The sequence below is a fragment of the Oryx dammah genome, unplaced genomic scaffold (assembly GCF_014754425.2).
Source record: "Oryx dammah isolate SB20612 unplaced genomic scaffold, SCBI_Odam_1.1 HiC_scaffold_28, whole genome shotgun sequence".
Lineage (NCBI taxonomy): Eukaryota > Metazoa > Chordata > Mammalia > Artiodactyla > Bovidae > Oryx > Oryx dammah.
The window spans coordinates 99,250,862-99,276,191 of record NW_024070212.1 but is presented as its reverse complement, the minus strand read 5'-3'; the positions used below and the strand labels follow the sequence as shown (position 1 = coordinate 99,276,191).

The 25,330-nt window shown below is 51.6% G+C and overlaps 1 protein-coding gene across 7 annotated transcripts in view; it reads left to right on the top strand.

Moving 5' to 3' along the window:
- Positions 1 to 25,330, top strand: part of RNF220 (ring finger protein 220) — a 262,276-nt gene that overhangs the window by 199,714 nt on the left and 37,232 nt on the right. The gene's annotated exons all lie outside the window — the stretch shown is intronic.

The window sequence follows — 25,330 nt, the reverse complement described above, 5'->3', positions numbered from 1 at the left end:
GGAGTCAGGTCTGCTGAAGAGGAGGGAGGGATAGGGTGAGGATGGAGCAGGAGCCTTGAGGAAGAGCCAAGGATGCTGTGAGAAGGAGCCCACGAGGCCCCTTATTCCAAGGGGAAGATGAGAAGACAGAAAGAAATTAGAGAGGGAAAAAGGTCAAGGGAAGGCCTGGTCATTTTTTTTTTTTTTTAAATTTTGGCTGCACTGGGTCTTCCTTGCAGATGTGGGCTCTTCGTTGAGGGCACAGGCTTTCTCTAGTTGCAGTACAGTCTTCTCTCGTTGCGGAGCACAGACTCTAGAGCATGCAGGCTAAGCAGTTGCGCCAGGCGGGCTCTCTAGTTGTGGAGCATGGATTCCACAGTTGGCCCATGGTGTGTAGGATCTTAGTTCCCCAACCAGGGATCAAACCTGCGTCCCCTGCATTGGAAGGCAGATTCTCAACCACTGGACCATTAAGGAAGTCCCTGGCTGGCTACTTTAAGAGAGAAGTTACACAGGAGTTTGAAAAGAAAAGAAAGATCTAGCTAGGGCCAACACACAAGAGCCAGAGAAGCAGATGTGAGGGTGAAGTCCCTGCTCAAGACTGAGGGATGGCTCTAGAGGACAGGAGGCCCTGTGAGAAAAGGCAGAGACTCTGAGGCCTGCTAGATGGAAGGAGCCAAGTAGAGGCAAATTGGCATTTGAGCTGAAGAGGAGTTGGGGGAGGGAGGATTCCTTGTACATGGACGTCTCAGTGACAGAGGCAATAATGATAATAAAAACAGTCCATGGACTAGCTAAACTTGAGAGGTACAAATTGAAATGCTCATCCCCTCCAACCTCTACCAACTACACCCTGTCAAATACCCTTTCTTGGATGGGTGGTTGAAACTTGAACAATATGGGCAAATTCTCCCACTATTTCCCAATTACTTCTGGTTTTAAAAAGTTTATGTATTGTGACATCCCAATCTCATATCTGGGTTAAGGCGTTCCTCTCCTGGTTTTTTATTCCCCCTTCTAGTATCCTCTGGAATATTCCCTCTTCCTCTGAACCAGCCTCCAGGTCCTCTGATGGGGAAGAGGGAGAGGGGATGAGCTGGCCTCTCTGACCCCACCCCAGGCTGCTGCAGCCCAGCTCTCCCATGGAATCACTATTTCCCTAGCTAGCAGTTTGGGGCTTGAGGTTCTCTGTCCAGCTTGTAGGTACTCTTGTAGGTACAAATGCTCAGATCACATAACCTGCCTGAGCCTTAGTGTGCTTCCTCTCCTATAAAATGAGTAACACCAGTTCCAACCTTACGGGATCAACGTTAAGGATTAGACAAATGCTGGTAAAGCATCTTATGTACAGCGCTTGCTCCACAAAGGGAACTCGCATTGCCGGATGCATGAGGCAGAGAGCTCTGGGGCATGGGAGTGCATACGTGTCTCTGTCAAAATGTGTGTGTGTGTACCTGTGTGTGCAAAGGAGAGTTATGTGTGGGATGGGAATGGGGCACCCTTGTGAGTCAGCTATTGTGTGTGTCATTGCCCACAGCTGACCCTAGAGCTGTAAATCCTGCCTCTATTCCTGCTAAAGTGAACACTTTATAACCCAAGGTCAGGCCCATGAATCATAAGCGGGGCTGGCAGGAAGCAATCAGACTGGGCTGGGTGGGGCCAGGCCAGGGTGGGGAGCTGGGCTGGAGGAGTGCCCAGTAATAGGACCACTTGGAGAGGAGCCCTGGGCATAGCCTGCAATCCCAGGCCTCAACGAGCCTGGCTGATCTCAGCAGGGTTGCAATTTCCCTGGAGCCTCCGTTGCCAGGGGGCCCTTCTCTATTGATAGCAATGCTCACACACGCGGGTGTCCTCCCAGGATTGGCCTCTCCAGTGTCCTGGGCCCCACACTTCAGGCTCACCTGAAGCTGGAAGATGCAGGGCCCAAGCCCAGGGCTCCCAGCCTGGTGAATGTGGAGCGTCCAGCCCTTGAGCCAGATGCTTTTATTTCTTCTTTTCCTTTCCAATCTGTCTTGGGGAAAGTGGCCCCAGTAAGGCAGCTCTTTCACTCTGAAACCTTTTTATGACTCCAGCCATAATTAACTGGAGTAATAAAATTTTTCAAATCCAAATAGATATAATTAACATTTAATGCCCCTGGTTGGTGCTGGTGGCTGGGCCCATTAAGTGCGCAGTATTGATTGAGAAGGTGAGCCAGCTGGGCCTGCTGCTGGGCCAGGGGGCAGAGGTGGCTGAAGCCTAGGGCTTGCCTATGGGCTGGGCCCCAGCCCAGGTGTGAAGAGGATGGCAGGTGGTATTCTCCATCCCTGCCTTGGGGACCAGGGTGTGAAGAGTAGAGGGGCTCAATGGAATCACCTCTGCCACCCATCTCCCATGGCTCTCCCACCTTCAGACCCTGTGATCTCAGGCCTCCCTCGCCACCATGCACTTCTCTACCAGCCCTCACACTGCCTTTCCTATGCCTGAGGCTGCTTCCTCTCCCAGAATGCATCAGGCAAGGACAAAGCCATATCTTCTCCCAAAGAGTCCCCTGACTTCAGGCATGCCTCTTCCCACCATTTCTCCTTTCTGACATCCTGCCGGGCTGCCTGCTTCAAGTTAACTCTAAACCCAGGAAAGAATCCTTTCCTGACTCTACAACATGACTTCCATATCCCTACCTCCAACCAAACCGCACATCCCCCAAAGCTGGAGAGTGGAACCGTGAGAGGAGCATTCATTCAAATCGCAGCCCTTCCATTTCCCTGCTGTGTGACCTTGGACAAGTCATCAAGCTTCTCTGAGCCCCAGTGTGCTTCTCTGTGAAATACAGATAACAAGAATATCCACCTCCAAAAGGTGTAGGTCTGTTAACCTTCATCTCACTTACATTTCCCAAGAATCACTGGTGGAAGGATTGCTGTCTCCTCTTTTCTGACACAGGTTTAAGGAAGATATGTTAAAAACAACATCCACACTGGGAACTACAAAGAACAAGTTGATTCTAAGATCAGACCCCTCACTCAGGGGGCTTCTGGTCTGGCGGGAGTACAGTGCAGGGAAAAGGCGTGTCCACAGTCAGTTGGTTTAAGTTAAGGCTGCAAGGATAGGTGGGCAGGCTGCACGCCCTGGTGCAAGTTGGGAGGCAGAATGCTGTAGGAAAAGTGGGTGAAGGTCATGGGCCCAAGGCAAAACCAGATATGAGAACAGAGTTGAACAAAGCATAATGGGGCAGATGTGTGTGGCTATGTGACCATGAGGGTGCTGGCCCCCACAGTAGGGCATGGTTCTCAGAAAATACATTTTCTCTGGGAAGCCCTGAGCTGGGAAGCAGGCACCTGGTGCCAGGACCCTTAGGCAGTGGATGACATCCCACTCTTCACATTCGGAGGGCCAGCGCCCCCAGGCAATCACCCATACATGCCCTGGGTGGGGTGAGTCCCTCCCTCTGTCCGTCTTTGCTCCCCCCACCCGCCTGTTCCCACGCTTACCGTCCTCGGCTCTCCATGAAGTTGTGTATCCCCCATCCTTCAGGTCCTGCCTCTCAAATGCCTCATCCCAACCTTTAGTGGAGCACCTAGGAGCCCTACTTTTTCTCCGTGCTCACCCAGCCCTATGGGGCCTTCCACCATGACCCAGAAGAATTACGGCTTTAGGCCAGATCTTGCATTGAACTTGAACTTGAGTGAGTCTCTGCTTTCTCCACCAGCCCCCTCCGGAAGGCTTGCTCCCAGCAGACCCAGGGCCATACTCAGCACCAACTCTGTTCTTGCAGCCCAGCCCCTTTCCCAGTACTGCTAGCTCAGGAGGCCGTGGGGAGAGGATACTGCTGACCCCAGAGGCAGAGAATAGGAAGGCTGGGACCAGCATTAGCCACCCTCCCTGCTCAGTCACTCAACTGACATCATTCACTGTGCCAGGCCTGTTGAGAAAATAGACCAGTGAGGTGTAACTGCAGTGTGACAAGGGAGGCTGGAGGCTGTGGGGACATGGAGTCCAAAGGTTCGGACAGCACTGCTTCTAGAAGAGCTCACCTTGAAGCTGAACTCTGAAAGGAGGTGTACCAGGCAGAGGGAACAACATGTGTAAAACCCAAAGGGGAGAGGAAATGGCCTGCTTGAGAACAGAAAGAACTCTGTGTGGCCAGAGCGTCGGTGTGCCAGTGAGATGTGGCGCGGTGGGGCTGGCTGGATATGCCGTGGTCTCCACCAGAGCGCCCCTCAGGCCTGACTGGGAACCGGGCTCTTCAGCTCCCCGCTCCATGGCATGCTGGCTGTGGGGCTTCCTGTATCTCGCTTGACACCTCTGAGTCTCGGTTTCCCTGTCAGTGAAATGGGAGTAATAATTCCAGCTCCCTCACGAGGCTCAGGCTGCTTCGTGCTGGGCCAGGCCTGGCTCTCAGCGTGGTGACAGACACGGCCAAGACGTGGCCTTCCACAAAGGACTGTTCTTGCCACCAGCCTCCGTTCCCTGTGCAAGCATCGAGAAGGGCCAATAATATGGAGGGGTCTGTAAGTCCTCCCAGCTCTCACAAGGCAAGGCCGTGTTACCCCTGCTGCACCCTTAGCCCCTGAAAGTAAAGTGAAAGTGAAGTCACTCAGTCGTGTCCGACTCTGCGATCCCATGGTCTGTAGGCTTCTCCGTCCATGGGATTTTTCCAGGCAAGAATACTGGAGTAGGTTGCCATTTCCTTCTCCAGGGGATCTTCCCAGCTCAGGGATCGAACCCAGGTCTGCCACGTTGTAAGCAGACACTTTTACTGTCTGAGCCACCAGGGAAGTCACCTTAGCCCCTAATGCCTACAGCATGAAGGCCCAGGGAAACCACCAATGACCTTCATCTCCCAGACCCCAATATTCCCTCCATTATCCTTCTACTCCAGCCACACACCCTGGCCCTGCTGGGCTATCTCTCAGCCTCTGTCTTGGTCATGGCTCCACCCTTCCTTCTCTCGCCATCCCCACACTCCAGACCTCCAGCGCCCCCTCCTCCAGGAAGCCTTCCCTTCCTCCACGCCATGACTGCACTCTCCTCCTTAGCTGTTCTCACTTCAGCCTCTTCAGTGCTCAGCCTCAGAGCTGTGGCGGCAGAGCCGCACTTGGCACCACAACCCCCAGAGCACTGGCTCCCAAACGTGTTAAAGATGGAAGCAAAGAAAGAGAAAGGAAGGGACAGACCAATGGACAGAAGGAAAGAGGGCAGAGGGCAGACTCTCCCTGGAGCATCCCAGCCTGAGCCGAGGCAGTGTTCACCTCCCTCTGCCCCGCTCCACAGTCAGAACCAACAACTGTCACATGGAGCCCTGGCCTGTGACATTTTGCAGGGCGTGCTGGCGGTGGCAGGGCTCAGCGGCCCGTGGCATGGCTGGTAACAGGCTGTGCCTGCCCAGGCCTCCCAGCTGCCCTGCTGTCTCTGGCCCTTTTTGCACAGAACCTCCAGCCCAACCCCCCATGCAGCTGCCTCCCTCCTGACACTGGCCTGTGTTGTCCTGATGACCACTGACCACTATTCCTGGGGGAGAGCCAGGCCTGCACAGAAGGAGGGGCTCTAGAACCTCCCAAGGCTCCCAGGTGCTCAGCCTTGTCCCTGGCACTCCCACGCCCGCAGATGCTCCCAGGCAGGGCAGGAAGACACGCCAAGACCTGCCAGTCTCTGGGCTTCAGGCTCTGCCCACTCGTCTCCTTCACTTGTTAAAGCAACCTGGGGGGCCCTGTGTTATCATCCTCAGTCTCTAGGAATGAGGAAATGAAGACTCAGGTCAAGGTACCAAAGTGTGCACACGCGGCCACTAGCGTCAGTTTGGTTTCAAGATCAGCTCTGCCTGATCCTGATCCCAGAACTCACGTGCCACCTTCCCAGCCTCCTTCCTCACTCTCGCTGCCTACCTTCAACCCAGCCCTGGCCCTGGGATTCTCCCTACCACTGAGCCACCAGGACAGAAGGCAGAGAGCGCAGGTACAGAGGGATGCCAATGTGAAAAGAGATGAGGAGGCCACGAGTATGAGGGGAGAGGAGGTGTTTCTGGTTGGGGCACTGGGTCCAGAGCTGCCGTGGTAAGTGTCCTCTGGCTGTCCCTCCAGGTCACAGAAGCCCAGAAGGAACCCACAGAACAGACTCAGGAACACAGCCTACCCAGTCTCCCCCGCCTCTGCAGACCCCCACATCCATTCCCACAGTTCAACAAAGGGAGGCGAGCCCCTTTCCCTATTCCTTCCCATGCATTAGCCCTAGTAGTAGGCAGGGGACCATTGGACCTACCGTCTTGCCTGGTCAGTTTTTGCCTCCTGAGTGGTAAAGAAGCCACTGGCCAATGCAGGAGACATAAGAGACGCAGGTTCAATCCCTGGATTGGGACGATCCCCTGGAGAAGGGCATCACAACTCACTCCAGTATTCTTGCCTGGAGAACCCCAAGGACAGAGGAGCCTGGCGGGCTACTGTCCGTGGGGTCGCAAAGAGTCAGACGTGACTGAAGCGCACACACATGGATGACTTTGGCCAGATGTTTTTAGCATAGTCAACAGAACACAGCACTGGACTATAGGAACCAAAAGTTTCACTTACTAGCAACAGACAAATACTTTTACCTTTCCCTATCTCAAGGACTCCGCACTTTCGCTTCCAGGAGTCCAGGTGGATCCCTGGTTGGGGAACTAAGAACACATAAGCCTGGCAGCACAGCTTAAAAAAACAAAATTGCATTCCTACTTTAAAAATCACAACATGTCAGACTTGAAAGGGGTAAATTCTTTGATCCATGTCAGGTAACTACCACCCCTTCAGGAACCCGCTTCTGGAGTACCCAGGAGGGCCCAAGCATCGATGGGACCAGGGGAGAGGAAAGTTCCTTAAAGAAACCTTGGTTTCGAAGAAAAGCCCTAGACGGTGCTTTGTCTGCCTACCCCACCACTCACCACTCTCTTCACTTCACTCCATACAGTCACACACACACGTACACGCATCCTCCCTGTTCACCTGCAGTCGGGGCTGGGCTAGTGCAAGAAGGTCCTCCCTACCTACCCTACATCCAGGAAGTGGAGTCCTTAGAGCAGAAGACATGGGGTAAAACACGTTTCCCCAGCAGCAAGGGGCCTTCCAGGGAGAGTGAGGGATGCCTGTTCTCAAATGGACTGCTGAGTTGCTTTTCCTCTCTGCCTAGGGCAAATGCCTGAGCATTGCTGAGGCCTGAACGAGCTTGATGGAGGCGTATGTCCCCAGATCCTAATGCCACGCTGACCTGGCTCAGGCCAGTATCTAGAGGAAAGTACAGCAGAGGACCTGGAGGTCATCAGAGAGGCCAAGAGGACATTCAGTCTTGGGACAAGACTGAAGCAAGGGATAGCATAAGTGCTACACTTCAGGGGGCACAAGAACTGGGCTGAGGTTGACAGTGAGATTTAGCTCTGAAGGTGGGAACCGGGGTGATGTGGGGGAATTAGGAATGATTCCAATTTAGACTGAAGTTTAGGATTTGAGCTCAGTTGACTCAGAGGAATGGGCTTAAGTTTTGTTTCAGAGTTTCCCTAGAAACCTACTTCATGCCATCCAGCTGAACCCATCATCCAAAAAAAGCTGCGGGATCCTAATAGTCACCTTTGGCCTCTGGTCTGGGAGCTTTGGCCACCTGATGTGAAGAGATGACTCATTGGAAAAGATCCCGATGCTGGGGAAAGTTGAAGGCAGGAGGAGTAAGGGGCGACAGACGATGAGATGGTTGGATGGCATCACCAACCCAATGGACACGAGTTTGAGCAAACTCCAGGAGATGGTGGACAACAGCAAAGCCTGGCATGCTGCAGCCCATGGGGTCACAAAGAGTTGGACATGACTTAGCAACTGAACAACTGGGAGCTTTACTGAGGAAATAGGAATGAGGGTGAGCATTGGCTTTGGAAAGGAGCAGAGTCAGTATCCCCTGCTAGGGAGCCAGGGAGATTAGGATCTTCTTCCTTAAAGGGTGGTCCACAGATTAGCAGCATCAGCTTCACCACCTCTGTAGAAAGGCAAAATCCTGGGACAGGCTCTGGAGATATGGAATGAGAATTTACATTTTAACATGAACTCCCAAGTGTTCCACAGACACCTTCCAGTTTGAGAAGCAGTGGGGAAGCTTTCCTAGGAGGAAGGCCTGAGGTAGGGGTGGGAAAAGTCAAAGGACCGCCGGCCCCTAGACCTGTTCCAGAGCCCCCTGCCTGACACCCCCTCCCAGTGCTGGAGCCACAGCGACACCTACTGGCCATGGGCATCTAGGCCACCCCCTCCAGGACATCTGGGCCCTATGGTCCTGCCCTGCCTGGCCTCCACCCTGAAGTTCTAGGGGTCTGGCTTCCCCAGCAAGTCTGGAGCAGGTGTAGGATGAGCCAGGGGCTCAGGGCGGAGCAGGGCTGTGTGTAGGTGGGGCTCTGGGGCCTGCAGGTGAAAAAGGCAGTACAGGTGCGTAGGTGTCCTCAGGCATACAGATCTCAGATCACATCACAGCCTTGGCATTCTCCCCACACTCAATAACACAGAACAGGCTTGTCTGCTCCCTTAGGTCTTCAACCAAAAGGGATAGGGTTCCACCCCAGTCAGCATCCTCTGATGCCCCAGAGGGACTTGAACCTATGTCTAAAGGACTCTTCCTAGAAGCAGGCTGCTAGGAGCTACAATTGAACAGCAACTCAGAAAAGGGGCATTGCTGGAATATTTCTGGTCCAGGGTTGTGGGTACTGGAGGAGACTCACACAACAGAATTCTAGGTCAAAGTGGGAGATGAACGCCAAAGGGCAGAGGAGTAAGAGGATAGGGAAGGAAGCCAACCCACCTCCAGGACAGGGCTCAGCTAACTTGGCCCAGGGGACCAGGCTGGTTCAGAGGGCCCCCTCTGGGGGCCAGGGCCACCAGGGTCAAGAAAGGGGCCTCCTTCTGGGCAGTAGTCATCCCCACCCCTATCATTCCCAGGCCTCAGTCATTGTTGGACCGCCCCCCTCCAGTCTGCTCTCAGCTCTGAGAAGGGGTTTGCCTGAGAACTAAATGATTGTGATTACCCACCAGTGTCTGCATTAGTGGTGATTAGTTAAAACATCAGAGTCTAAACAGTCAATTGGTTCTAATAATTAATACTATGGCTCAGCTGTGATTGAGAGAAGGCAATGGAGAGAGAGAGAGAGAGAGAGGAGAGATGGAAAGAGAAGAGAGAGGGAGACAGGATTGGCAGAAGAGCCTCAGCTCTTTACCATTTCTTGACCCCTCCTGCCAGGTATGGTGCCAGGACACACCTGGCTCCTAATTCTGTGTGCTCACAAGAATTTTTTAAATAAATTACATCACTGAGTATCATAAACACTCTATTAGTCTCTGTTTCACAGGTAAGAAAAAGGAGGCACAGAAAGGTAAAAGCTAGTAGATGCTCAGTAACAACTTGGTGAATGAACAGATAAATAAATGCATGAATTACCCCAAACTGAAATCCAAACCCAATTGAGCCTGACTCCAAGAAGTTTAAGGGGAAGGTGTATGGAGGGGAGAATGCGGAGACAAAAGAAAGAAGAAAACATACAACCACTCTTCTCTCTCCCACCATCTCCCTCCTTAGAAACACATTCCCTCTCGCACACATATTCCTCTCTGTCTCATGACAGAGATGCACCCCTCTGTCTCACTCCCACTCTCATGGAAACTGCCATCATCCACCCCCTCCCTACACTGCCCTCTCTCCGTGTCCCCTTGTGTCCCATGCACACTGGCCCCCATCATAAGCACTCAGCGCTTGGGAACTGAAATGAGTGTGTGTGCTGTGCCTAGTCTCTCAGTCAAGTCCAGCTCTTTGTGACCCCATGGACTGGAGCCCGAGAGGCTCCTCTGTTCACTGGGGATTCTCCAGGCAAGAATACTGGAGTGGGTTGCCACGGCCTCCTCCAGGGGATCTTCCCAACCCAGGGATCGAACCCAGGCCTCCCACATTGCAGGTGGATTCTTTACCATCTGAGCCACCAGAGAAGCCCGTATAATAAACATCCCCACCCCTTTCTCTCTCCCTCACACACCCACCCACCCTCTGTCCTCTTCCAGGAGTCAGGCCCAGAGGTTTCCGGCTGGGCTCTCTCTGGCGAAGTTTGCTTTGAACCGTCCTCAGATCTAGAAGGACCACAGCGGCTGCCCTGCCTGGCTGGGGCGGGGGCTCTAGCCCTGTCTCCTTAGTATCCTGGAGCGGGCTCAGCCCCTCCCCACCCCCTCCCCAGGTCACGCACCGCGGCAGAGCGGCCAGCGAGCAGGATGGCTGTGTGTGCATTGCTATTAATCACCCCTCCTGGTCCGCTAACGAGGCTAATGCGGTAAGTGACAATAGCCCATCTTGGTTCCTGATTTAGGGGCTCAGGACGGAAGCTGGGCTCCTGGGAGTGAAGACGTGAATTCTCCACGACACTAAACCTTCAAATAAATCTCCTCCAGTCAGAGAAGCCCAGGGCACTAAATCCCACGCGCCGGTAATTGAAACCCTTAGAGCTTTCTTGGGTAGGGAAATTGCTGAGAGAGAGAGAGCAGCAGGGTTCCGGGTCGGGTGGTGGGCCAGCACAGGGGCTGCAGAGGGCTCCGTGATGGGGAAGCACCAGGTATCTGCCTGCCCCGGTGGGGGTGTCTGTCTGTCGGTGTTTCTAGACGTGGGATTTCACTGGCTGGCTGGTTTGTGTAGCTACTGCCTACCCTCTTCCCACTAAGTCTACGAACACTTGGTATTTTTCTGGGACAGCAGTTATGGAGCCTCTGCCTTCTGAAACCCTTGCAGCCTCTGCTTCTCTTTGGCCATGAAGCCAGGCTTTATTTAAGCAGAAAGAATCTTCACCATTACATAGATCGCCTTCCTTACCCTCTTTCATCCTCTCTCACCCCCACCCACCCCATCTTTTCCTCCCCTCTGGACATTCCCCTGCTGTCCCTTCAGGTCCTCCTGCATTAACTTGGTCACTGAATCATTCAACAGTCATTACCACTCTCTACCAGACCCCTCTTCAGGGTCCTGAGTGTACCAGGATGTCAGATAACTTCCCTGCCCTCAAAAAGGTCAAGGTCTACCAGGGAAGACGGATGAATAAACAGACAATTGCAATATTATCCAATGTGTGCCCTAATAGAGGTGTTCAGTTCAGTTGCTCAGTTGTGTCCGACTCTTTGTGACCCCATGAACCGCAGCATTCCAGGCCTCCCTGTCCATCACCAACTCCCACAGTTTACCCAAACTCTTGTCCATTGAGTCGATGATGCCATCCAACCATCTCATCCTCTGTCGTCCCCGTCCCCTATCTTTTCCAGCATCAGGGTCTTTTCAAATGAGTCAGCTCTTCACTGACCAAAGTGAAGTGACCAGGCGGCCAAAGTATTGGAGTTTCAGCTTCAACATCAGTCCTTCCAATGAACACCCAGGACTGATCTCCTTTAGGATGGACTGGTTGGATCTCCTTGCAGTCAAAGGGACTCTCAAGAGTCTTCTCCAACACCACAGTTCAAAAGCATCAATTCTTTGGTGCTCAGCTTTCTTTATAGTCCAACTCTCAATAGAGTTGTAGACATATAAGAAATATAGCATGAAGAAGAGGAGTTCCCTGTCAGTGAAAGCTTCCGAAAGGACGTATTGTCTGAGTGTGATCTTAATAGGAGTTACAAGTTGCCCGTGCGGAGACGGATGTTGTGGGCATTATTGGCAGTGAGAATAATAAGTGGAGAGCTAGGTCTTGCCCAGCCATAGCACACAGAATTGCTGGAGGGGATATGAGACTGGAGAGAGACTGTCTGATAAGGAGTTCAGGATTTATGCTGTGGGCTTTGAGAGCCACGGAAGGATCTTAAGTAGCTGAATGATAGGATCTGATTTGTGTTTTAGGAATATCCTTCCAGCTGTAGAGATAGAAATGGATTAGAGGGGAGAGAGATGCATTAGGAAACTTAAGAGTAGATTGGAGATGATGATGTCTGAACGAGGGCAATGGAGAAAAGAAGATGGTTTGAGGGTACTTAGGAGGTGAAAACAGCTATGATGTTGATTTATTGCATGTAGGAGCCTGAGTCAAGGGTAAGAGTCTAGACTGCCGATTGAGGGAGTTCGGTGGGTGGTGGTGCCATACCCTGATTGAAAAAGCAGGAGGAGAGCGGGTCTAGAGGAAGATCAGTCTCGTTTCAGGCACGTGGAGGCTGAAGAGCCTGTGGGACATCCAAGTAGAGAACCTGGTCCACAGTGACATGTACAGGTCAGGACTGGAGGTACGAACGGAGGAAATGGAGCCACAGTAGCGATCATGCAGAGAGTGCAGGGAGAGAAGCAGATGATGGTGAGGATGGTAGCTAACGTCAGGGGAAGGAGAGCGGTGGAGAGCATGGGCTCCACTATGGCACTGCCTGAGTGGGAAGTCCAGCACCACCACTTCAGGCACCCATGGCAAGTTACAGAACTTCTTACACCTCTGTGTCCTCATTTATAAAAGGAAGGGAGGAATACTACAGTGCTTGGCACCGAGTAAGCATTTGATCAGTGTTATCACTTCCCTCCCTCCTCATCCATTCAACTCCTACTTATCCATCACATCTCAGCTTGTGTCAGTTCCTCAGAGAAACCTTTCTGGATTCCTCTGAGCAGGGCAAATCTCCATGTTATAGGCATGACCCTGTTCACCTCGCTTTGACACAACTTCCATGTTAGAGTATTTGTATAATTAGTTTATTGCATGCTTCCTGCTTGCAAGCTCCATAAAGACACAGATTTCATGGTTTCCTTAGACCTTGGTGTAATGCCTAACACATGGAAGACAATACATATTTATCAAATTAATGAATGGATATAGCTGCAGTTCCATCATATTTGGCAAATGATGACCATCAAGGATTTATCTGACTGAGAATAGATTGATTGAGAGTAGGGTGGTAGGGGTGAAAATCAGACTGCCATGAGTTCAGAAGTGTTTGGGAGAGAAAGGAGTGTCGGAGCATCTTAGGTGAAAAGGAAAGTGGAAAGAAAGGGCATTAGCTACAAGGGACCATATGGAAGAGATGGGAGGATGCTGTTGATATTGTTGTAATGGGGGGGACAGGGTGTATGTGCTGATGGAGGGAAGCATGAGAAGGGACGGGGGAGGATGCAGGAGAGAAAGGAGAACAGGACAGCTTCCCCAGGGAATGGGATTCTCAGTCCAGGAAAAGAGATTAAGCAAAAACAGGAGGGTGAATACCTCTTGCACTGAAACTGAAAGGAAATAAGGAAGTGCATTTTGGGTCTGGAAGTTGAGAGAATTCATGCCTAAGGACTTCAAATTTCTAGGTGAAATAGGCAGTAAGACCACCTAGTAAGACAGAGGGACAGAAGGTGGGGAGGGGGACTCAAAATACTAAAACATTATTGGATTGTCTCCGTGGAAAAGGAGAGACAGAGCTGACCAAGGGCATGGAAAAGGATTGCTTAGCAGTGCTGAGATTGGAAACTGTGAATTTTTATTGGCACATCTCTGCGTGGTTTTGTGATTCTCCCCAGCTGCGTTTAGCCGCCTGTGTGTCTGAGGCAGAGAGGAGAATAGCTGGGTTGTGGAGAAGGCAGAGGCAACAAGGAGGTTGAGTATGTTGGCAAGAGGGTGTTGAAGTGACGCACCCTGGGGTCCAGGCCAGAAGCCATGAGTAAGTGGTCTGGGGAGATAAGAGGAGGATAGAGAGAGAATCGAGTGTGATGGGCGGGTCCAAGGCCATGAGAGGGCTTGGGGCGAGGGAGTTCTTTCACAGAACAATTTTGGTTGTTGGCAAGGTCCTCCAGGAGGATGTGGAATACAGGAAAAAACAACAGGAGCTGACAAGATCAGGGCAGGTGTCACCTGGGTGACAGGTGAGTGTCAAAGTCCTAGGCAGATATGGAGAAGGCAGATAAGAGCGATGAGGGATGCAGGGTGGTACGTGCCCTCAGGGTCCACTGGGTGGAGAAGCAGTGGTCTGAGAGCAGCAGTGGGCACTAAGTGAGACACTGACCCCACCTCCTGGCCTGAGGAACCTGGAGTTGGAGAGGACACAGGGAAGTGATGTCACCAGGCAATATAAGTGATGCTTCCAGGAAAGTGAAGAGAGGAGGTAAAGGGAGCGTCTAGGGAGCAAGGATGCAGAGGAGCTTACTGCCAAGGTACTAGGTCCCAGAGGGCATGGTAGGAACGTGGTCAAGAGCCTGCTCTGCCCCCTCTCTTCCCAGCATCTCTCCTAGGACCCTCTGCGTCCCTCGCCCATCTCCCTGACTTGACATCACTCCTCTGGCACCATCCACTCCATAGTCCATGTCCTGCCCATCTGTTCTCCCATCCCATCCTCGAATCCTTCCCTCCTCTTCCCACACCTCCTCCCCAGTTCTCTCCTCCCCAAACCCTCCTCCTGCCCTGCCCCACCCCAGCCGGCCTGAGTGAGCAGGAACCCCTGCACCTTCATTTCTCAGGTCACTGCTTGGCTAATGGGCTATTAATTTGCTCAATCGTCCCCTGTGAGGCAAACTCAATTTCTGCCAGCCAGTCGTCCCTCCCTGTCGACAGTGTGATTGATTGGAGGAACAGCTGTCACCGCCCGGCTGCCCGCTCCCAGCCTCTTCCGCGCAAGTCCGCGCCACCCCTCCTCCTCGGGCCGCCGCCCCGCGCCCACAGAGGCAGCGCACCCCTGCCACCTGCCCAAGGATCTGTCGCCAGCAATGAAAAATGACAGAAATATTTAAGGACAAATAAGGTTTCCCAACGCAATTGAAAATGATTACAGGCAGCTACAGATGGGGCCAATCTGATGCGCAGCAGCAAATCAAATCGAATTTCCTTATCGGCGTATTATTTTAGGCGTTATCTGGCACGTTGATGCAGTTATCAATTCAATTTCAGCCGCCGGTCCGCTGTTTACTGTCTCGCCTTTGCTGGGAAAAGGTAAACATGCTCAGCCCAGCAAATTAATTTCTGGCCGAAGACAGAGGCTGCAAAGGACTGCTCCGCAGGCCCCGCGGCCCCCACCGTGGCCCTGGGCTGCAGTGGGCCAGGCTGACTGGGCTGCGGGGGCAGGCCAGAGCTTGCCCAGGGAGCAGAAGCCCCGCTGCTGCTTGCCTGCGCCTGGCCCCAGCCCCAAGCAGGATTCAAGGCTCCTAGGAGGCTGAGGTGACCGCTGTTGGCTCTGCGGCTGCTGCCAGGGAGAGGTGAAGGTCTCCCATTAATTTCCAGCTAAAAATGACAAATTCATCTTGGACGACAATTAAATGAAGTCAGTAATTGATGCTAATTGATCTCCAGATGCGAGGGCTCCCCTCAGCCTTAGCAGCACGTGGCTGTCTTGCTCACTCTGCCCACCCCAGCCCTTCTCTACTTCTCTTCCTCTCGTGACACTTGCACACCTCCTCCCCGCCCCCACCAGGGCTGTGGGTCTCTGCACCCCGCAGGTCTGGAGGAGACTGCTGGCCGGGGCTGGGCTAGCAGGCAGTGCCCGAGGCCAAGCAGCTGGCCCGCTGCCCGTCCCACCCTGCAGGCACTTGTAATCAGTGCCCCAACTTCCCCCCGTGAGCTGAGAAAGCAGGTAACACTGGCCTCCTTGGCGGTTCAGGATTTACTGCCCACAGCTGCGGAGGTTCCCACTTCATTTTTATAAGCCCATAGTCAGAGCCAGCAGGGGGTAAAGCACACTTGGATTTACTTTGCTTTACACAGTCCAGTCCTAACATTTTGGCTCCATGGCAAGGAAGATGCTGGAGGGGAGTGAAGTGTGTGGACATGCCAGGGAGTGTCCAGGTGGACTCAGTCTACGCTTGCATGTATGCCTGTGCTCGCATGCATTTGTCTAGATGGGAACAAATACCCACACTTGTCTGAGCACCTGGGTGTGCCAGTGCTCACGTGTGCATGTGTGTGTCCAGACATTTGAGAGGATATTTGTGCATGTCCATATGTGGATGTTTTCCTGAACTGGGCCCTTTTCTGCAGTTTATAATAAAGCCTAATCCCAGGGAACTCTGGGAGGCCCACCTGCCCCACCCACCACAGGCCTGGCCCAGCACAGGGCACTGTCTGGAAGTGATTAGCTAAGGGACAAGGGGAAGTTAGCTAAGAGGAGAGAGGCTGCAGTTGTGTCTGGGGCAGCCAAGTTCAGTGGTATGAAATAGCTGTGACCCTTGAAGCCCAGACAGCCTCTAAACAGGCTGGCTGGTGCTCTTGGCTGAAGCAAAGGCTCATGGGGTCAAGGGTTTAGGGTCCATGCCCAAGACTCAGTGAGCTTGACTGTGCTTTGGCCTACAGTCCTTAGCTCCAGCTCCAGCCCACATGTGAGCCTCAACTACCCGCAGGCTGACCTCCACCTGGCTGTCTTGCAGATGTTGGCTACTGGCCCCCCAAGAGCCATGCCCCCTCCATTGCTATAGACAGTAAATAGTATCCATCACAATAGGGGTCAGGGCATCAGCGAGGCTCCAGTTTTACAAGAACCTGGAGCTGGCAGGAGGCCATATGGAGTGGGCAATACCAATCTGGGTTTCTGCCAGCAGAGTAGAGGGAAGGGAAGATGGCAAGAGCATGTGGGCATGAACATGTCAACCCTGTGGATCCTGAGTTTATATCTCACCTGTAAGCAACCCGGTGCCGTGAGGGAGTCTTCCCTATAGCAGGAAGAGGAGCAAGTGAAGAAGATCGTGTACAGTAGATAGATGATCAGACCAGGGGCAAGGTAGAGGCAAGGAACCAGATAAAACCTCCACAACATCTCCCAGCTAACATCCGCGTCTTCTGGGGATTTAGCAAGGTCAACAATCATTTATTCATTCATTCAAGGAATATGTGTTTGTTTCTACTTACACTACTAATATCATCTTACTTTGGGTTACGCCCTCTGCAAGATACTGAAAGTCGAAAGTGTTAGTCACTCAGTCATGTCCGACTCTTTGTAGCCCTCCAGGTTCCTCTGTCCATGGGATTCTCCAGGCAAGAATACTGAAGTGGGTTGCCATTCCCTTCTCCAGGGGATCTTCTGGGACTATAGCAATAAACAAGTTATTCCCTGTCCACAAGAAATTTAGTCTAAAGAGAGTGACAGATACATGATAGGCAACTGTAACACTGTGTGACCAGAGGTAGCACAGGAAACTATGGGAACACAGAGGAGGCACCTAGTGCAGTCTGGAGGAGTCAGGAAAGGCTCCCTGGAAGAAAGAATTCAGAGTCTTAAAGGATGAGCAAGAGTTAGCCAGTCTGTGCAAACGGTCCCTGCCATACCCTTTTTGGTTGCATGGCAAGCCCAAAGCAGAGACAAATAGGCCTCTTTGCTTCCAAGTGACTCTGGAACTGCTAAAAAACATCACCAGACCACCAGCCACTGCCCTGGGGTCTGGGCAGGAGGGTGCAGAGCTGTTTTCAGGGCATCCCTGGGCACTGGCAGATAAGGATGGGCCATAGCTAAATACACGTCTCTCCTCTGCCCGCCCCACCCCCACCCCCTCGACCAGGGATGCCTATTAATCCTGACAAATGATGACTTACGAACATGTAATGCAAACTGATTCATCATACATTCAAATCCACCGCCCCGCCCCAGCGGGAGGCCCCAGCCAGACAAGTGTATTACACGGATAATGTATTTGACGTATTAATAAAACCAGCCGCATTGCTCTGGCGCGGGGACTGGGGAATGCCAATATACGATGACAGATCACATATTGATGAAATCCAGATGTTTGGAATCATAGTCTTGGGGCCTTGTTCATATTGACTGAAGGTAAAAAATGCCGTCTGTCAGCAGGTTAACTCTTCCTGTCCCACACTCACAGAGGCACCAATCACGGTTTCCTGGAGAGAAGAGAAGGAGGAGGCAGACGAGTGAGAGGAGAGTGGTGGCTTGGCTGGATGAGGTGGGGTAGATGGTGGTACTGTGTACTCGATGGGTGGAAGGGACACTTTGCATGCCTTATGTTTTTAACCTCTCAGCAGCACGCAATGCTATGGACCATGCTCCCCACTCACCCTTCCCTTCTTGCCTTTGATGACATCACCTTGTTTTCATCCTCCTCTTGGCTGTTTTTAGTCTTCAGTGACTAAAACTTCCTCCACCTGTTGGAATTTCTCAGCCTCTTCTTACTGTACCCTCTCACCCTAGGTGATCTCACCTACTCTTAAAACTTTTGTTGAGTATTTACCATGTGCAAGACATTATTCAAGGCACAGAGGACGCAGTGCTGGTGAATTTCAGTCCTTATCTACATGTCAGCATTTCCAGTTCTGTCCTTCTAGCTCTGGCTTACATATAGTGCCTACTCAGCATTTTCACGGAGTATGTCTTAACCGTTCCTCAAACTAAGTTCATCCAAAACAGAGCTCATCATTTTCTTCCTTATCAAGCCTACTGCCCTTCCTCCTGTTCCACAAGTCAGTAAATGGTCCACCACCTAGCAGCTGTTTGAGGCAGACAGCTTGGAGCCATCCTTGATTCCTCTCTGTCCTTGAACCCCCATGTCCAGTCCACCTGCTTCTGTTCATCTCATTGTCTGTATCATCTAGTTAGAGCAGGTCACCATCATGTCTCACCTCAGTTAGGGAGATAACCCCCTGGATGATCTTCCTGCACTTGCCCTTATCCCCTTAGATCTTTCTCTCATTTGTGGTTAGAATGATCTTTTTAAGATGAAAGTCTGAGATGTCACTCCCCTACTTAAAATTCTTCAATGACTTCTCCCTGTATGTTAAAAAATAATAATAAGCCAAAATCCTTAATATAGTGGAAAGTCCTCTGGGATCTGGCCTCTCTATCATCAGCTCTCAGTACTCTGCCCCTCGCTGCTCCAACCACATTGAACCCTTTTCAGTTCTTCACTGAGGCTTTATTTCTGTACCTTCAAACATGCTGTTTTCTATGTACTATAGAATACTACTCCTCCACTATCATTGCTTGAACTGGTTCCCACTCATCCTTCAAGGCTTTGCTTAAAAATCACTTCTTTTACCTTCCAGGCAAGATAGTCTACTCCCATAGTTCTATGTCCTTCCCTTGTTCTAAGACCATGCTGGGGATATTTGTTGACTGTCTCTATCCACAATTAGTGACTAACCTCCCTGAGGGCAGAGAGTGTGTGTTCATTATTGCATGGCATCCATACTGTAGCAGACCCATCTTGGTACTCGTTGATATTTGTCAGTGATTATTGAATCATTACCTAGGTGATAGGCTAGGTAGGTAGGTAGGTATTGTGCAGTGGTTAAGAGCACTGGCTTTGAAGTCAGACAGATCTAGATTTAAATCTTTGCTCTGAACCTTCCAGCTCTGTCATTTCATTGTTCTGAGCTCCATTTTCCTCATCGATATGACACAAATAGATTATACCTACCTCACAAGACTGTTGTAAAGATTAAATGAAATAAAATATATGCAGCATTAACCTGTAGCCTAACATATAGTAACCTTCCATAAACAGTTATTATTATTAGGGGGCAGATAATGGATAAATGGATGAATGGTTATATTAACAAACAAACAAGTAAATAGAATGTGGGTATGGATGGCTATGAAGAAGTAGCTCCATGGAAGCTGAAAGGCCCAAGGTGCCTACTGAGTGGTACACATCTTGATCATAGCAGGGAAGGAGGCTGAATACAGAGCAAGGCCAATCTGGTGTCAGGACGGGGTAGATACAGACACAAACAGCAAAACTGTGCCAGGTTCTTACTAGAGATAATGGCGACTCATCTCTTGCACACAGCCCTGATTTAACTAGAACCTCACGAAGGTGCTGAGTAAGTTGTTATCATCCTTGTTTCAAGAAGAATCTCAAATCGGAAGTGTTAAGTGATTTTCCCAAGGTCTCACAGCTAATAAGAGGCAATCCTGCTCAAAGACTCTTGGTCATGGGAAGTGGAAATTCTTCTACTGGGACTGCAAGAGGGGAAGGGCAGGTCACACATAGGTGTATATACAAACACACGTGTATACACACACGTACTCTTTTTATTATTTATTTGGCTGTGTCGCATCTTAGTTGTGGCATACACCGATCCTTCACGGCAGCGTGTGGGTTCTGTAGTTGTGGCTGGCGGGCCTCATTGCCCCAAATATGTGGGATCTTAGTTCCCCGACCAGGGATCGAACCCTCGTCCCCTGCATTGGAAGGCAGATTCCTAACCACTGGACTACCGGGGAAGCCCCACATAGGTACTCCTGAAAGTTCCAGCCTCTATTGCCATATATCATTAGTTAGCCTCCCCCTCATTTTAACCCTCCCCATTCTTAAATCAGACACCAGGCAGTCAAACTCTGCCTTTTGTGTTCTCTGGAGAAAAGATGATGAGGTTGGGGTTTGCTCTTTAAACAAGCAGAGAGGAAAGAATGGAACCCACAGGCAATAGAACTGGGACAAAACCAAATGGGCCAAGCTGGAGAGGCAATCGCAGGGTGGGGAGTTGCAGGGTGGGACGTAGGTTAGTGATCGAGGAAGGGTGGGCTTTCTCTTTGAATGAGACCTTCATCCTCCAGGGCCCAGTTCTGCACCGGGCCTCACCATGGATGATGGGAAAGAGAGCAGAGAAGTAGCAGCCCAGCCCCTGAGCTGCCTGCTCCCAGTGGCCAGCAGTTCCCAACAGAGGGGGGCAGCAGAGGGCTGATCTGGGACCCCAGGTACCTGAGGCCTTGATCCAAGGCTTGAGGCCTGGACTGGCCGCCGCCTGGCCCAGGCCAGGGAAAAGCTACTTGTCTGGCAGGCTGCTCCTCAGCAGGCCTATCCCCACTCACAACCGCAGGCAGTCACTTTCTGGTGGAGCCTGGCTGTTTTCTGGTGGGGAGGTACCCCAGAAAGGGGAAGGGATCCTCTGGAGGTCCCACCCCTAGGGAGCCTCCAGGCAGGGCCTGTCTTAGCCCTGACTTTCTGCTTCCTGAGCCTGCGGTGCCCTGTGTGAGACTGTGGGTAGGGCCAGGCCCCTCTGCCGCCCTTTCTCCTCTTGCTGGGGGGATACCTGTGGCAGGCGGAGAAGCGGAGGTGGCAGGCACAGCGGCGGCAGCGGCGGCGGCGGAGGGGTGGCGGGAGGTAGGTGCGGTAATGAATGTGGACGGGAGGCGGAATGAGCGATCCATCTTTGCATGGGAGGGGAGGGGGCCGCGCGCCTCCCCCTCGACACACTCACACACTCAATCAGGCGCTGTCAGACCTCCGGCCGCCTGGCATTTTGGTGAAGAATCTCTCAGCTAAAAATTGTTGTCAGTCCCATTTCCTCGTTATCAGTGCAAGGGCTGAGGCAGCGCCCGGGGATTAGCAGAAGCGGCGAGCGCCCGCACCGCCATCCACTGCCGATAACACCCGGCCTCCCGCCTCACCTCCCCATTCATCATCTTTAGCACTGACAGCCCGTCCCAGTCCCTGTCCCCAGCCCCTCATGCTGCCCACGTCTCCCCACGATGCTGCTCAGCCTGGCTCCTGACCTCCCTGGGGAACTAGGCTTCCTGAAGAGGGAACAGGATTCAACCTAGCGCGTCTGACCTGGACCCACCTGTGGCGGAGAGCTTTGGTGGGCTCAGGGGTAGGGGGGCACCGGCTGGAGTGAAGAATGCTCAAGGAGAAGATGCTTTCTGACAGCCTGCCCCTGCTGGGCTGGTCTGCCTACCTGCGATGCTGGCAGCGGTGTTGGAGAAGGCATTCCTGCATCAGACGGGCAGCTGGAGTAAGGATTTCTGGAGGCCTCTCCAGTCTGAGATGGACTTCCCAGAATCTGGGAACTGTGGAAGGAGAGCCCGAGGATGCCTCGGAAGAGTAGGGGGTTGAAGAGTGCCTTCCCACCCCCAAAGGCCCACAGCCTCCTCCTCTGGGCCATCCCCAGCGGTTTTATGGCCCATTTTATGGCCACTGTAATGGCCCAGGTCAAAAGCTTCAGGGAGCTGTATTCTGGGAATTATGCAAACGAGGAGCAGGCCCAGGGCCAGAGTATGGATTTTGTCATTAAACCTGGGCAGGCCATGTCGTTAGTGCAGTAAAACCCACGTCATGACCACAGGTCTCAATATAAAATTATAGGGAACACAGCGGGGGAGGGGAAGCAGGGTGCCCACGGCCATGCTGACACCCCCTGAGAACATGGGGACGGGATGCAGGCCGGAGGCTGCGGGGTGCCCAGGCTGATCCCTGTGACTGATCTTCCTGAAGTTGGGAGCCAGGAAGAGGAACTGAGGCGAAGCTGGGAAAAGTAGAAGATCCCGGTGGCAGGAAAGCAGATGAACTGAGCACAGGTATATGGGAATGCTAACGCCTGCCTCCAGGTGCAGAGGGAGGAACTGGGGCTCTGGCAGCCCTAAGAACCACACATGGTACCCCAGGCAGAGGGGGCTGAAACCCTGATATTTCCACCTCAGCTCTGACCTCATGCCCAGATCCTAACCTTTCTCTATTCTCGTCTCTCACCATTTCTCCCTTCTGTCCCAGCCCCTACCTCAATGCTCGATTTCAACAGCCTTGTCAGTTGTCCCTCAGTCACCCTCCATGCCTACCAGCAAGCATTACCACCCTCCTCTGGCCCCTTCCTGCTCCCCCCCATCCCCAGCACCACAAGCACCCATTCCTGCCTCCCTCAGCCCTGACTAAGGCTGCACGGACTGCAGTCACTGACCTTCTTTTCCAGTTTTCTCGCTGGTTTGTGATCTTGAGGCCAAGACTGTGTTTTCTTTATCTCTGAGCCCATTTCTCCTAGAATAATACATGACATAGAATAATTGTTTGATAAATATTTGATGAATGAATAAGTAAATGAAGCAATGAGATCATGAGCCAAGTAGAGGGGTCCCTGCCCAGTTCTGAGCCTCAGTTTCCCCATCTATAAAATAAAGATAATGGCTTGAAGAATTTCTAGGGTCTCACTCACCTCTGAGATTCTCTGGCTGAATGAAGATTATTATAGAATGAGTCTAGAATCCTCACCTCCCCACTCCTAGACCAGGGCCACATCTGCCTCTTTTACTCAGAGCTGCCTTTCAGCTGCCCCCTGAATATCTGGGGCACAGCTCCCAGGGCATATGATCAGTAGACCCCTTCCCCTCCTCAGAGACCTAGCCACACTGACTAGAGCCACCCCTACCTGACCCTGCCACACACAAAGCCTCCAGAGCAGACATCCCAGTTCTGCAAAGGTCACCTGGCTTCTGGGACAATCAGCTCTTCATTTCTACCTCTCCTCCTTCCCTTTGTCTTCTCCACTATTTTGTTTCATCACTGAGAATCTAATCTATGCCGGATCTTTTTTCAATTGTCTATAGACTAAATGATGACTAAGAAATGGTCCCGCCCACAAGAAGCTCACAACTCAATCATGCATTCATTCATCACTTTGCTCTCATTCTCTGCCTGGAATTCTTCTTAGGCACATCTTAAATTTTGTTTCTTTGGTTAAGCCTTCTCTTTTTCCACTTCTCAAAACACATATCTGGGATGAATCACTCCCTCCTCTGAGCTCTCAGTTGATCTAGTCTGGGCATCCAGGAGAGCTATATTCTTGTGTCAAAGGGAGATAGGCTCTTGTATTCAGCCTGAACAGGGAACTCCCTCAGACATAGGGTTGCTAGACCTAGCAAATAAAAATATAAGACATTCAGTAAATTTGAATTCTAGAAAAACAATGAATAAATTTTAACATAAGTATATCCTGTGCAATAGTTGAGACATACTAAAGTGAAAGTCACTCAATCGTGTCCGACTCTTTGTGACCCCATGGACTATACAGTCCCTGGAATTCTCCAGGCCAGAAAACTGCACCAGGTAGCCTTTCCCTTCTCCAGGGATTCTTCCTAACCCAGGCATCAAACCCAGGCCTCCTGCATTGCAGGTGGATTCTTTACCAGCTAAACCACAAGGGAAGCCCAAGAATACTGGAGTGCATAGCCTATCCCTTTTCCAGCATCCCAACCCAGGAATCGAACCAGGGTCTCCTGCATTGCAGGTGGATTCTTTACCAACAAGCTATCAGAGAAGCTACAAAATGCCCAATTGAATTTCACATAAACAATTAATATTATTTTTAGTATAAGTTTCCCCCTTTTGCCATGGAAAACTTACACTAAAAATAATATTGTTTATGTGAAATTCAACTGGGCATTTTGTATTTAATCTGGCAACCCTACCTAGTCAACCATCTTAGTCATCACTGGTGTGGACTTTCTCTCTCTAAAAGCTGATTTTGACCCTCTCCAAGCATCAGAGGAAAGAAGAGGCCAGGAGAAAGATCTGACCTTAAGCTAAAGAAGCATTCCTTCCTACAATCAGAGTTTACATGGATAGGGATGTTTCTAGATGAATAGAGCTCCTCAGCCCTGTGCCTATAAGCAAAGGCTAGGGGGGCACTGGCTGGGCAAAGTGGCAAGGGTGGGAGTTTAGGAATCCCATGAAGTGCACTAGGCAAACTTCAGGCCCCTTCCTAGCACAGTGAGCTCTGGCTACCATCAGGGACAGAGTTTAGGCTCCCAGGGGGCCCCCGAGTCAGTATAGCCAGCGCTAGATCCACGTGTGCTTGTGTATTGAGGGCACACAATTTGAAGGGCATTTTGGAGGGGAAAAGTTCAGAATCTGTTAGACTCACAGCAGCCAGTGAGGTTAGCCGAGTGAGGAGTGAGACCTGAACTGGGAGAATGTAGATTCCAGGAAAACTGAAGCAGAATGGACAGGACTTGGTGGTTAAATGAATGTGGGAGGGGGAGTAAAGCAAGGAAGGGGCCGAGGGCAAAATGAAGGTTGCTGGCTTGAGTGACCAAGTGAATGCAGGTGTCTTTCACTGAGAAGAGCACTGGGTCTTTGCTGTCGCACATGGACTTTCTCTTGTGGCGAGCAGGGGCTGCTCTCTAGTTGTGCACAGGCTTCTCATCGCAGTGGCTTCTGTTGTTGCTGAGCTGGGCTCTAGGCCACATGGGCTCAGTAGTTGTGGTGCACAGGCTTGATTGCTCACCAGCATATGGGATCTTTCCAGACCAGGGATCAGACCTGTGTCCCCTGCCTTGGCAGGTGGATTCTTAACCACTGGACCACCAATGAAGTCCAAGTATTCGATTCTAGATGGTTGAGTTTGAGATTCTTGTAGGACATTCAGGCATTGATGTCCATTAAGTATTTGGCTATAGGGGTCTGGAGAACATGGGAGGGATCTGGGGCAGAGAAACAGATGTCAAAAGGGCACAGGTGGGAGTGAGAGCCAGTAAGAATACACAAGATGGTCCCACAGGCAGAGAGAGGAGAGGAGAGGCCGTGGAAAGGAGCATGGGGAAAAGAGAGGGGCTGGGAGAGAATGCTACCCTGGTCCTTTTCGGTCTTTCCCAACCAACTGTGAGTACCTCAGGGCAAGGACTAGATCTGGTTATATTCTGTGTCCCCACTGCTGTGCCCTAGGCCTGGTTCAGCACAGACATCAGACAATGTTTGT